The following is a 12,165-nucleotide window of genomic DNA, read 5'->3' as shown; positions in this document are numbered from 1 at the left end:
TCAGAAAGAAGGAGGGAAATTGGAGGGTGGGGTGGTGAGTGGATATTAATAGTGCATGAGGTAAGGAGCAGCCTGATAAGGCCAGTGTTGAGGGGGGGAGTGAGCGATGGGCAGTGCTATAATCAAGTAGGGGATGAGCCAGGGGCCACACTCACGCCCCCATGCTCGGGGGTGGCAGATGTTTCTAATACAATAAAATTCACAGAGGAAACGATGGGTGATTTGTACATTTTAAAAAATAATATTCCAGCAACATCTCTTTAAATCCTGCAGAATTTGCTTTCAGCACACTTACTTTGCTCCTTGTTAAGCAATGAATTCATTATGAAGGGTGTAAATCGTGACCTTTTGATCCAGTGTCTGCTGGTTAGTAATTAATGGGCGCCATGCACGTCAATGACATCATTGCATGTGGGAACTATTTTACCTGCATTGGGGCAATTCACAACAGGAAGCTCCCAGACAGGAATTTCTCACTGGGAGAAACTTCAATAGGAAATGGATGCAAGTGCCTTTTATGCATTGTTTACACATTTAAAAAAGATGTTAATGGATTTTGTGTGGTTCAGTTTCAAGGCAATTGTTGTTTAGATCCTAGTCTTTTTCATGCAACAGAGCATTCTATTTGTTGTGACCAAAAACACTAGAAAAAGTAATTTTTATCCTGAGTTCTTTGATCTGGAGTTAAAAATGTGGAAATGCACGCAGGCCTCCCTCAGTTATGGCAATTAAATTAACGAATGTGTGGCAATTTAAACTTGATCTTAAAGGATCAGACTAGGTTGAACATGTTCATGTACAGGAGGAGAAAAATTTGTTGTGGATTATATCTTCCTATTTGCTGTGAGCAACACCATCACTGGTATATTACGGAAAATGTTACTCCCCTTCTGCCCAGTATGCTGTTCTGATGATGCCATCCAAATTCTTCCCATTATCAGTCCATCACATTATCCAATAAAGTACTTCATCAAGGATCTGTTCGTGTTTTAAATCGTACTGACTGGGGGATTTAATTTTAAGCAAATACATTCGCACAAGTATGATCTGCTATTTAACAGAGTTTTAAAGTTCTTGCATTGCCTTATTGCAGACTTGCATTGGTTAATATCAATGTGTAAAATTTTGTGGCAATTGCAGAATATATTGGAAAATTTCAAACCATGTTGGCTGAACATACTTCTAATTACTACTGGAGGTTAACAGTAGTGGCTTAATTGAATGCAAATGAGGGTCTTGTTTAAAGTACTTCCACCTGTGAATGTTTTGTCCAGGGTGTAATGTTTGCCAAGAATAGTTCTTATAATCAACAGGCCTCCAGAATCCAACAATTTTCCCGTTAAAATATGTAGGGAGTAAGCTCCTAGTAAACCTAAGTTTCCTTTAACAAAATATCTTTTTAAACCAGATGTCTTAACTGGTGTGTTCTCTGAGTGCTGATGGTATATGAGTATATCCTCCAATGAGAGCTGCAAAATCTTTACCATTAGTTTCAATTTTGTTTTAACTTTTATTGAGAAGTCAAATAGAAAATGCCATCAGATCAAAATGGATGAGGGGAAAAGGTAACTGGGAGTAATGCCAGTTTTGCATCCCACCCACCATATTCTTGAGCACATCCAAAACTGTGTTGCCTTTATCCTAACTTGCACAAAGTTCTGTTCACCCTTGTCACTGTGCTGATTGACCCAGACCATCTTCTGATTTTGCAATTAGTTATTTTTAAATTACTGATTATTGCCTTCAAATTTCTCTGTTTCTTTCACCATTGGTGACAATGGCTTTAGCTAGTTAGACCACAAGGGCCAGAGTTCCCTCCCTAAACCTCTTTGCCTCTTTCTGCTCCTTTAGATGCAATTTAAAATCTACCTCCTTAGCTGCTGTCATGTCCCTTTATGTGGATTGGGTAAAGTCATAAAGTCATAGTCATACAGCATGGAAACAGGCCCTTTTGCCCATCTCATCCAAGGTGACCAAAGTGCCTATCTGAGCCAATCCCATTTGCCTGCATTTGGTCCATATCCCTCTAAACCTTTCCTATCCATGTACCTGTCCAAATGTCTTTTAAACGTTGTAATTGTACCCACCTCTACCACTTCCTCTGGCAGCTCGTTCCATATACCCACCACCCTCTGTGTGAAAAAAGTTGCCCCTCAGGTCCCCTTTAAACTTCTCCCCTCTCACCATAAACCTGTGCCTTCTAGTTTTAGACTCCACTACCCTGGGAAAATGACTGTGACCATATCTATGCCCCTCGTGGTTTTACAAACCTCTAAGGTCACCCCTCAGCCTCCTTCGCTCCGGGGAAAACAGCCCCAGCCTATCCAGTCTCCCCTTATACCTCAAGCCATACAGTCCTGGCAACATCCTCGTAAATCTTTTCTGCACCCTTTCCAGCTTGGTGACATCCTTTCTATAGCTAGGCAACCAGAACTGCACACAATACTCAAGTGCAGTCTCATCAATGTCTTGTAGAACATGACGTCCCAACTCATGTACTCAGTGCCCTGCTCTTGCCAGTCACCTCCTTCACCACCTTGTCTACCTGTGTCACCACTTTCAGGAAACTATGTACTTGTACCCCTTGGTCTTCTGTTCTACAACACACCCCAGGGCCCTGTCATTTACTGTGCAAGTCCTGCCCTGGTTTAACTTCCCAAAATGCAACTCTTCACATTTGTCTGAGTTAAATTCCATCTGCCATTCCTTGGCCCACATTCCCAGTTGATCTAGGTCCTGTTGTGTCCACTGTTGTCTTCACTGTCCACTGCACCACTAATTTCGGTGTCATCCAGAAACTTACTAACCCTACATTCTCATTGAAATCTTTAATGTATACGACAAACAACAGGAGGCCCAGCACCAATCCCTTTGACACACCACTGGTCATGGGCCTCTAATCTGAAAAGCAACCCTCTACTCCAACTGGTCTGACTCATGCCAACAAGCCAATTTTGTATCCAATAGCATACCCAGGATCCCATGTGATCTAAACTTTTCGACCAGCCTATCATTGCAAAACCTTGTCAACCGTCCTTCTGTCATCAATCCTCTTAACCTCTTCAACAAACTCAATTAAATTCATAAGACATGACTTCCCATGCACAAAGCTAGGTTGACTATCCCTAATCAGTCCTTGCCTTTCCAAATGTAGATAGATCCTGTCCCTGAGAATCCCCTCTAGTAACTTTCCCACCACTGATGTTAGGCTCACCGGCCTGTAGTTCCCTGGTTTGTCCTTGCAGCTCTTAAATAAGGCACACCGTTAGCCATCCTCCAGTCTTCTGGTATCTCACCCGTGGCTAACGATGATACAAATATCTCTGCCTGGGCCCCAGCAATTTCTTCTCTGGCTTCATGTCCAATATTCATGTCTAATATTGCTCACATGAGGCACCTTGGGACATTATGAGGCAGCATGGAGGCACATTTCATAGAGATGCTGCCTCACAGCTCCAGTGACCCAGGTTCAATCCTGATCTCAGGTGCTGTCAATGTGGAGTTTACAGGTGCTCCCTGTGACTGTGTAGGTTTCCCCTGGGTGCTCTGGTTTCCTCCCATGCCCCAAAGGTCTGTGAGTTGGTCACTGTAAATGTATGTAGGTTAGGGGTAGAATCTAGGGGGAGTTGATGGGAATGTGGGGAGAATAAAATGGGATTAGTGTAAATGAGTGCTTGATGGCTGGCACAGACTCTGGGCTGAAGGGCCTGTTTATGTGCTGTAAGTCTCTATGACTTACAATGTTAAAGATGCTATATCAATATAAGCTTTTGCACTGTTAATTTCATGAAGATCAAAATGTTTAAATGTCCTACATGGGCCACAGCAACTTTGCATCATTGTGTAGTGTGATTTGGGTGTGATTTAGAATCCAGCTTTGGAAGCACTGTAGTATAACTACGTGGATAGCCAGTATTTGCAGCAGAACTTGGGGCAAGATTTAAGTGGATGTATTTTTGCTTGTCTTGTAACTAACTTGTGGATCTCAAGTGAATGATTAATAATCCAAATAATCTATTTCAATAAACCTTTATCATGGTACTTTATTCAGTTTGCTTTCCTGCGTATGGCAATGTCTCAATTTTCAATTGAATTGTAAAGGGGTGTCACATAAAAATGGACGTGTAAATTGTATAAAAGGTAAGTTGTGTAAAAGCGAGAATAACAAAAATGTACAGTGAGTTCACCTGAGCCTGCTAAAGAGCAAAGACATTTTAACAGGTTGAGAGTGGCTTGTGACAAGCCAAGCAGTTGTGTTTATGTTTGTATTTTCCCAGGTGAAGTTATTTTTTTCCAGGATGTCGCAGTAGAGAATACCTCTTTCTCCCTTCCCCCAGCCTACTTGAGTCCCTGTGGACTCTAAATCAACAAGGTTGTAGTGTGTTTCCTAATTTGTTGTGCTCTCTTTAACAGTTCCCAGTTTTGCTTTTGATTGTTAATCCCAGTGAATATTTCATTTGAGTAAACTAACCACTTTTTCCATTGGTAATGGTAAAAGCTGCTGGAATCATTTGAAGTGGCAGTAATTCTCTGTGCAAGAAATTCCCTGCCTTTCAGCTAAGAGACCCTGAAAAAAAATTGAAATATATTTTATCCAAGTCATGTCAGTTACCACAGTACCCTGAAGAGGGGGAAGTTTAATTTTTCTGTGCATTGATTGCCACCACTGCATTCAGAGCAGGAGACTGGAAGACTGAGTGCCCAAAACTGCCTGCTGCTGGAGACTCTGTAACAGATATTAGCACCAGGTGAGTTCACTTCCCTGTATGGAACTACAGTGTTGTCCTTCACAGTCATGTACATATGAGATGACCAGTTCAGTAAAATTTGCTGACATTTTATTTATTTTTGTTCATTCTTGGGCACAGCTAAATTTAAAAAGTGAAATAATTGGGACTAAGGGAGAAAATAGCTGCAGGAATCAATGTTGCTACTTAATAAAACGGACTATACGCTCCTCTACAATGATTTGGCACTTGATCCTTTTATTGCAGTGTCTGATTTCTCTGATCTGATTACTTAAGTATTGTGATTTGAAGACTATTGGGAAAATTGAGAACGAGACTCTGTTGGTTCTGTGTAATTTACTCAACATTGGATGTTGAAATTACATACTTATTGTTTATTTATTTCTGAATCCTATTGCAATATAAGATGGACACTTGACCTCACAATCTACCTTGATATGATGTTGCACCTTATTGTCTGCGGGCACTGCACTTTCTCTGTAACTGCAACACTATATTCTGCATTCTGTTATTGTTTTCCTTTGTACTACCTCAATGAACTGCTGTAATGAAATGATCTTTATGGATGGCATGCAGAACAGTTTTTCACTGTACCTTGGTACATGTGACAATAATAAACCAATTTACCAATTTATCCAAAATGTAAGCCGTAATCTGTAACAATGTCATTTAGGTTAAAGCCTGAGGTGGTGTTGATGTGTAAGATGTTCATGGGATTCAAGAACATGCAAACAAAGCACTAGAATTTATTTGGCATTGAAGCAAGGCAACAGCAACGGTTTTAGTCTCAAGCCTCACTAACCACCATGCACACTTCAACTGCATCCAAGGCCCAACTGAAATTTGGCAGGGGGAAGAATGATTGGGGTCTGCACTGAGATTGTGGGAAGAACAGCAGGGATCTTTTGGGGTGGGGGCGGGAGTCTGGAATGAGCAGGGATGGAAATTGGATAAGTGGGAGGGGTTGGATGGTGAGGGTTGCAGATCAGGCCCTCCATCTAAAGCATTGGGGGTGGGGTGTCAAGATCATTGGAGGGACCTCGAGGATCATTTTGTTAAGGAGTCGGGAGGATCAGAGGCGGGGAGGTGCTTCAGAGCAACATAAGGAATGGTTAATGCATTGTGGGAGCAAAGACAGAAGAATGAAAAGTAAATGCATATCATTTAGGAGCCCCAAACCGGAAGTCTGGTGTGAAGACCAACCTGCGCTGGTACAAATCAATGATGGTTGCTCCCAGAACAAATTAGGCTGAGTTCCCCCAAAATGTTTGAAAATATTATGTGGGGATTGATGTTATTGTGTGCGTGTGTGTGTGTGTGTCTGTGATGAAGAATTTGTGTTGGGGTACAAAGGTAATTCATGCCAGGAAGTGGCCAGTCAAATTTCCTGAGTGGTGTGGAACAACACAAATTTTTTTTATTGTGTTTCACTGTGAAGCAAATCTAGAAAGCAGCATTATGCAATTGAGTTTCTGGGCAAATGACTTGATACAACATATTTTACAGTAATTGGTGTCATCTTGGAGAAAGTCCGATAACACCCACCCACCCCCCCCCCCCCCCAGATTAATTCAACAATGCTTGTGATCTGTTAATTCTTTCAAAGTAATGATTGCCTATTTTGTTTTGGCTGTTCTTCGTTGTAGAAAGTACATTTCCATTTGTTATGAGATAGGTACTGCAATGACGTGTATTAATATTTTAGGTATATAACATGATGCTTTTAATCTGCCCCTCCATCTCCCTCTTCTCCATTTGCACTTTTTAAAATTCACACTTTTGACAAATTTCAGTTACCCCTCCTAACTTCTCCTTTCGTTCAGCATCCATTTATCTGATTTTGCTTCCATGAAGCCCCTTGGGACACTTTTCCACTCTAAAGACACTATATAAATGCAGGATGTTGTTGAATCTTTTAAACCAGTGACTTGATTCAGATAAGTGTGGACGTAAAATGGATTAGTGTCAGAACTGCAGCTTTAAATATCCATCTATTAGTGACAAGATGCTGTTTTATAGTTGATCTTCCTCATGACCTGTAGATTTATTCACGTATATTCTTTCACACCTTGTATTTGCTATGATCACCTACCACGTACTCCTACTACACTTAGGGTTGTGGGGGGCTCACACAGAAACCGGCCATAATTTACTACATAATACAAGAAGATTAGCTTTCAAACTAAGGAATGCTGTTTGTTTAAATCCCTGAAGATTAGCATCCTATTTCCATAGTGGTCATCTGTGAGTTTATTCTGCAGTGATGTGGCTGCCCATGGCTACGGTTAAGAATTCCAAGTTAAAAGGCCTTCAAGATTAAATTTAATTGAAATTATTTTAGGGTGGGTTATTTACCTATTTACTTCATTTAATGATGTAATGTGACTCTCTTATTTTAAGGTACTACTGCTTCAGCATTATGTACACAGGTGAACCCCTCATGATTACTTAGGTGTTAGAGAGCATTGTTTATCAAAGGCTCAATGACCTAGAAATGCATTCTCACCTAAACAGGTGTGCTAAAGCAGAGGTGCATGGTTAACCTATGTCTATTCACTGTGGTGCAGCTGGGACATGGAATGCAACTGTAATCTTCATGAAAATGTGTAGGCATGTTTTGAGGGCACAGTGTTTTGCCCACCACACTTTCACAAGAGAAGCAATTAGTATTCTGCACACCTGCTGATCTATTCATGGGCATTGACGTCAAGGCTTTAGCCCTGGAGTTACCCAGGTTGTCACCTCCTGCTAGTGATGAGGATGTCAGAAGGTATGCAAGTTTCTAGCCAGCCCTTTTATATCTCCCCCACAACCATGAATGTTCTGTTTACACATATCAAGCTCTTTATGTCAATGTCGTTACAGAGCCACAGCAGATTCTATCTGTTGATCCAACCCTCAAACCTTGTCGTCATGACTCCTGATCCTGCACGTGGGGAGGAGTTAGAGGAGGGGTATGACTTTGTGTCATTGCGCCTGACTCCACTAAGCACCGATTCAGATACCAATGCTGCAGGAGTGAAAGAAACTAGATTAGAGGCACATTTTTCATGTCGAGGAAGACTTGGGACTAGCGGGCTGCTGTTAGGCCAGAGGGATAGGAAGTTAGTCTGTTAGATCCCTGGAGGGATAGATACTGTCACTGAAACTTGGTGAGGACTATGATAGGGGAGCCCACATGACAGGACTATTATGGATACAAGCAAATGTTGTCAAGGAGCATGAAGTCAAACTCTAACCTCTGCCAAGAGTACATCATCTCCACTCAGGAAGTGGTGTGCATGTCAGTACCAACCTGCATGGACACATCCACAGCTCACTCCCAGATGAGCAAAGTTCTGCTTCAATGGAGGCACAGGAGTGACCATAGAAAACCTTCATCCTTCAATGAATTCTACGGCCATTCCAATGAGAGCTCTGCTTGCTGCAGCACACTGCTGTTCCTCAGGAGCAGAGAGGTGTCACTTAATGATAGCAAGCTGCTGCCATCGGGGTGCTGATAGCCTATGTTGGTGCAGGTCCAGAGATAGTGAAAGTAACGTTGCAATCTGGGTCACACCAGGTAACCAGCCTGTTGGAGGTCTTGTCTTAGGAGAGTGCCAGTGGCACTGTGGACCATGAAAATGTCGTTCTCTCTCAGGTCAGCATCTTGCCCATAACTAGTTGTCTGACAATGTCCTCCCCTGTGCTCCAGACAGCACTCATTGACCTGAGACAGTGCAGTCACCAACTGGCCCTTCTAGGGCCAGAGCTGCTCATAATCATCCATCACAGGGGTCTGCAGTGCACCTGATTGAAATTGAGCCATCTTTCACCAGTTTTACTGCTGCTTATAGGGTGAATGCTGTGTTGAAGTAGTAGATCCAGCAAGCAGGGCTGGAAAGCTATCACTCAGGTTAACACAAGGGTGACATTTAATATTATTGTTTATTTATTAATGCTTTTAACTTTAATGTTGTAAGCTTTGTTAATTAAAATTCCCTCACTTATTCATTTCAATCTTACCATTTCAATGAAATGTGCAGATGGGATAATAGTGGAGGCTTCAGAAAGTTGGAGCACAGTTTGATACAATAGACTTTGTTTGAATAACCTCTACCTTGAACAATGCATGTGTTAAGATGAGGCATTATAGATGTTATCACTCTGTTCAATAGGCACAAATCCCACAAGGATCTTGGCATTCCACTTCAATAGGGCAATCCAGAGGGAAGCTTGAAACAGGAATAAAGTGAGTTTTCTAACAAATGTATCTAAAGTAATCAGAAGCAAGGAACTTTAAAAGTGCAAGTACCTCATGCCATTATCTGAGCCAATGGATTTTCTTCCTGCCCTTTAATGGCAGGCACCTCAGTTCCCCTCAGAGGAAGCTCCTGCTCTAGAGCATTCCCTGGGATCTGCACTGTCAGTGGAGAATTGTTGGAAAGTCACATGTGGACAGTGATGGCATGGAGTGCTAGGACAAGGTCAACAGCCATAACTAGTACAGATTGTCAAGTGATTCGATGAGTAGGGCAGGGTACTCACCCACATCATGCTGTGCACAATCTTTGTGCTATGCTTCCAATTAAACATTGAGGTAAAATCACTAAGTACATATTACCGTTACCGGGTGATCAGTACTTCAATGGAATAGGCAGCCTCCTTTTTTTGCACTGCCATTGGTTCTGTGGCCACTCCTTGCCATGTGTTTCACCCCACTTGTGGGAGCCTCCAGAAATTGCTTGTGCATAGGATTTGGCTCCTACGTTCCACCACATCCACCAGGATGCTGAGATCTGTGTCAGCAAAATGGGAGGCAGGCTCACTCCCCGGCAGAGATTCCCTTACAACCACTAAGATTGATGCTGCAACATGCAATACACTTAGCAATGGCTTGTTGCAGAGTATCCTTTTGGGGGCCGGAGCCCTGATCTCAATTAGCAGAGGAATGGATTGGTATGTGTGAGGCACGGAGCCTCTAATCATTTTGACTCCTGTATCAATTACTTAAAAACAGCAGTGTGCGGACAATGTGGCCTAGAAATTTGATATTTATTAGTCACATGTACATTGAAACACACAGTGAAATACATCTTTTTGTGTTACTTGAGAATGTCCTGGGGGCAGCCCGCAAGTGTCGCCACTCTTCCGGCGCAAACATAGCATGCCCACAACTTCCTAACCCGTATGTCTTTGGAATGTGGGAGGAAACCAGAGCACCCAGAGGAAACTCGCACAATCATTACAGCCTATTTTCCATGAGGAAGTCGCATATAAAAGATAGTTTATGCAGGGTAGACCAGGTTGGTAATAATTTCTGTGTCCAACATTGTCCAGGCCAATTTCCCAATGGTCACTCTTATGCTGATTCACCATAGTGCAGCTGACATATTTCTGGTGACAGATGCGCACTCAATGACATCACAGGTCATGCACTCCTCCACCTCCACCACCCCCCACCCCCCCCCCCCCGGACCCCACCCATTTCCTCTATTTCTGGCATAAATTGGAGCATTGGGTGCAAGCTATGCCATTAATTGAGCACTCACAATAAAATGAGGAGCACGTTGCACTGAGGTCTACAATGAGACTTTAATTAAAGATCTGCAGTGGGGCATTAACGTCTTACACCCAATATCTGCAGACCAAGTTTTCAATGCTCTGGATAGTGGAAGCTGCGTCAGTGCTCCCTTCACTGTTTGCAGTCTTCTTGTACAAATCACATCAGAGCTGCATGCTATGCACAATGGCCTCCTTGGTCAACTTGCCACTTGCAACAACAAGACTCGAAAGGGGCAGGCCATCATGTGGGAGGTAAGAGACACAGGAGAATGCTGCATCCCTTCTTCCCTGTGTTTTCCATCACTTCCATGGGAGCCTTTTAATGCAGCAGTTCTGTGACTACTGTTGGGGGAGTTCTTGTAAGGTCTAAGGCTTTACACAGTGATCAGCTCAATAAAGGCACAGTAGCTGAGAGCCATTTATGAAATTCCCAGTGGGAATTGCACAGATGCTGCTTTTTCCACAACATTCTGTGTGTAAAGCACCACTGCAATGCCTTAAACATTTGTGAAATTTGGACAAAAATATGTTGTCCAATTTCACAAATGTTTAAGGTACCGCAATGCATGTCGAACACCTCAAGAGCGGATGAAATCAGATGTTTAGCCAAATATATGTAGACATCACACAAGGATGAAGATCAAATACCACGTGCAAACTGCACCGGCATGAATAGGTGCAAGTTAACCCGCAATGTTTGATTGGAAATTCTATTTAGGAGTGATTACAATTTCCAGGCACTTCCTCCACCACATAGTTATGTTTCAAACTTGGTAACTTTGAGCTTGTGAGTCCATCTGCAAAATACTTCTTTTACACCTGAGCTTGTGCTGGACACTATTTCCATAGTCTTCCATTTTGCTCAGTTCTACCTAATGCTGGTTTCTGCTCTTTCCATAATAAAAGGACCCAGAGGTCTCAAACTCATAGATCTAATTATTTCATTCAACTACTCTTTAAATGATGTGAGAGTATGAGAACACATGCATCATTCCCTTTTCTAATATCTCTATGGCCTTTTCATGTGTTCGGTGCCCAGACTAAATTCCTCTTTTGCATATTATTTGAAGAATGAAGACCATTTATCAGGCAATTAATTGGTAATCTGCCTTGCATAACTAATGAATGTCCAGAGTTAAGTTTCTCTAACTAGTTACAGTATTTTATTCCCTTAACTCCTCCTCCAGTAGTCACAATTTTAAGAATCCCTGAAAAATATAATTTTGCTTCAATTATGTGACCAGGTACAGTTTTAAAAATTGAGTATTATTGTTGGTTATAAAGCTCGTCAAAACTTTTGGTTCTATGTTTCGAATACTGGTAAAATAGTTTTTTAAAAAAATATATATAAATCCTTTGTTTTAGAATGCAACAAATATGCACAAAATAAGCAGGTTTGCTTTCAGCAGCACATTTGGAGATATTTCTGCTTTGGCAAGTCATCATAAAGATTCATCCTAGCACTGAGTTGCTGTTCTAATATGTTTTATTTTTGCCTCTGAATGTTTAATCATCCATTAGTATAAAGTGCGACACAGAAGCAAAAATAAATATGCATGAATTCTGCAAGGATGTTAGTACTTGTTGATGTGCTTAATCTCACCTGGTGAAGCTGAAGGCCTGGGGCAGATGTGATGATGGAGCAAGGGGAGCTGCTCCTCATCAATGTCTAATGATATGTCTGAACGCAGTTAGGTGAGAAAAAGATCAGGGATGATCATGATATTCTTTTACAGTCACAGCATCTCTTGTCATACACCTCAGCACAGATATAAAGAATAAGTAGAAGAGATACTGGAATACAGTGTGGAGCAACTAGTGGAGCCACTGCCTCTCAGCAGCAGTGTGGGTTTCCCCCGGGTGCTCTGGTTTC

General features: G+C 41.9%; 1 protein-coding gene across 1 annotated transcript in view; it reads left to right on the top strand.

Annotated features, from left to right (window-relative positions):
• LOC127566856 (vitamin D3 receptor-like) overlaps nucleotides 1-12,165 on the top strand; it is a 113,573-nt gene that overhangs the window by 28,511 nt on the left and 72,897 nt on the right. The window lies entirely within an intron of this gene.

Source organism: Pristis pectinata, chromosome X, assembly GCF_009764475.1.
Source record: "Pristis pectinata isolate sPriPec2 chromosome X, sPriPec2.1.pri, whole genome shotgun sequence".
Classification (NCBI taxonomy): Eukaryota; Metazoa; Chordata; class Chondrichthyes; order Rhinopristiformes; family Pristidae; genus Pristis; species Pristis pectinata.
The sequence above is the reverse complement of the archived record's forward strand: the minus strand, read 5'-3'. Positions and strand labels throughout refer to the sequence as shown.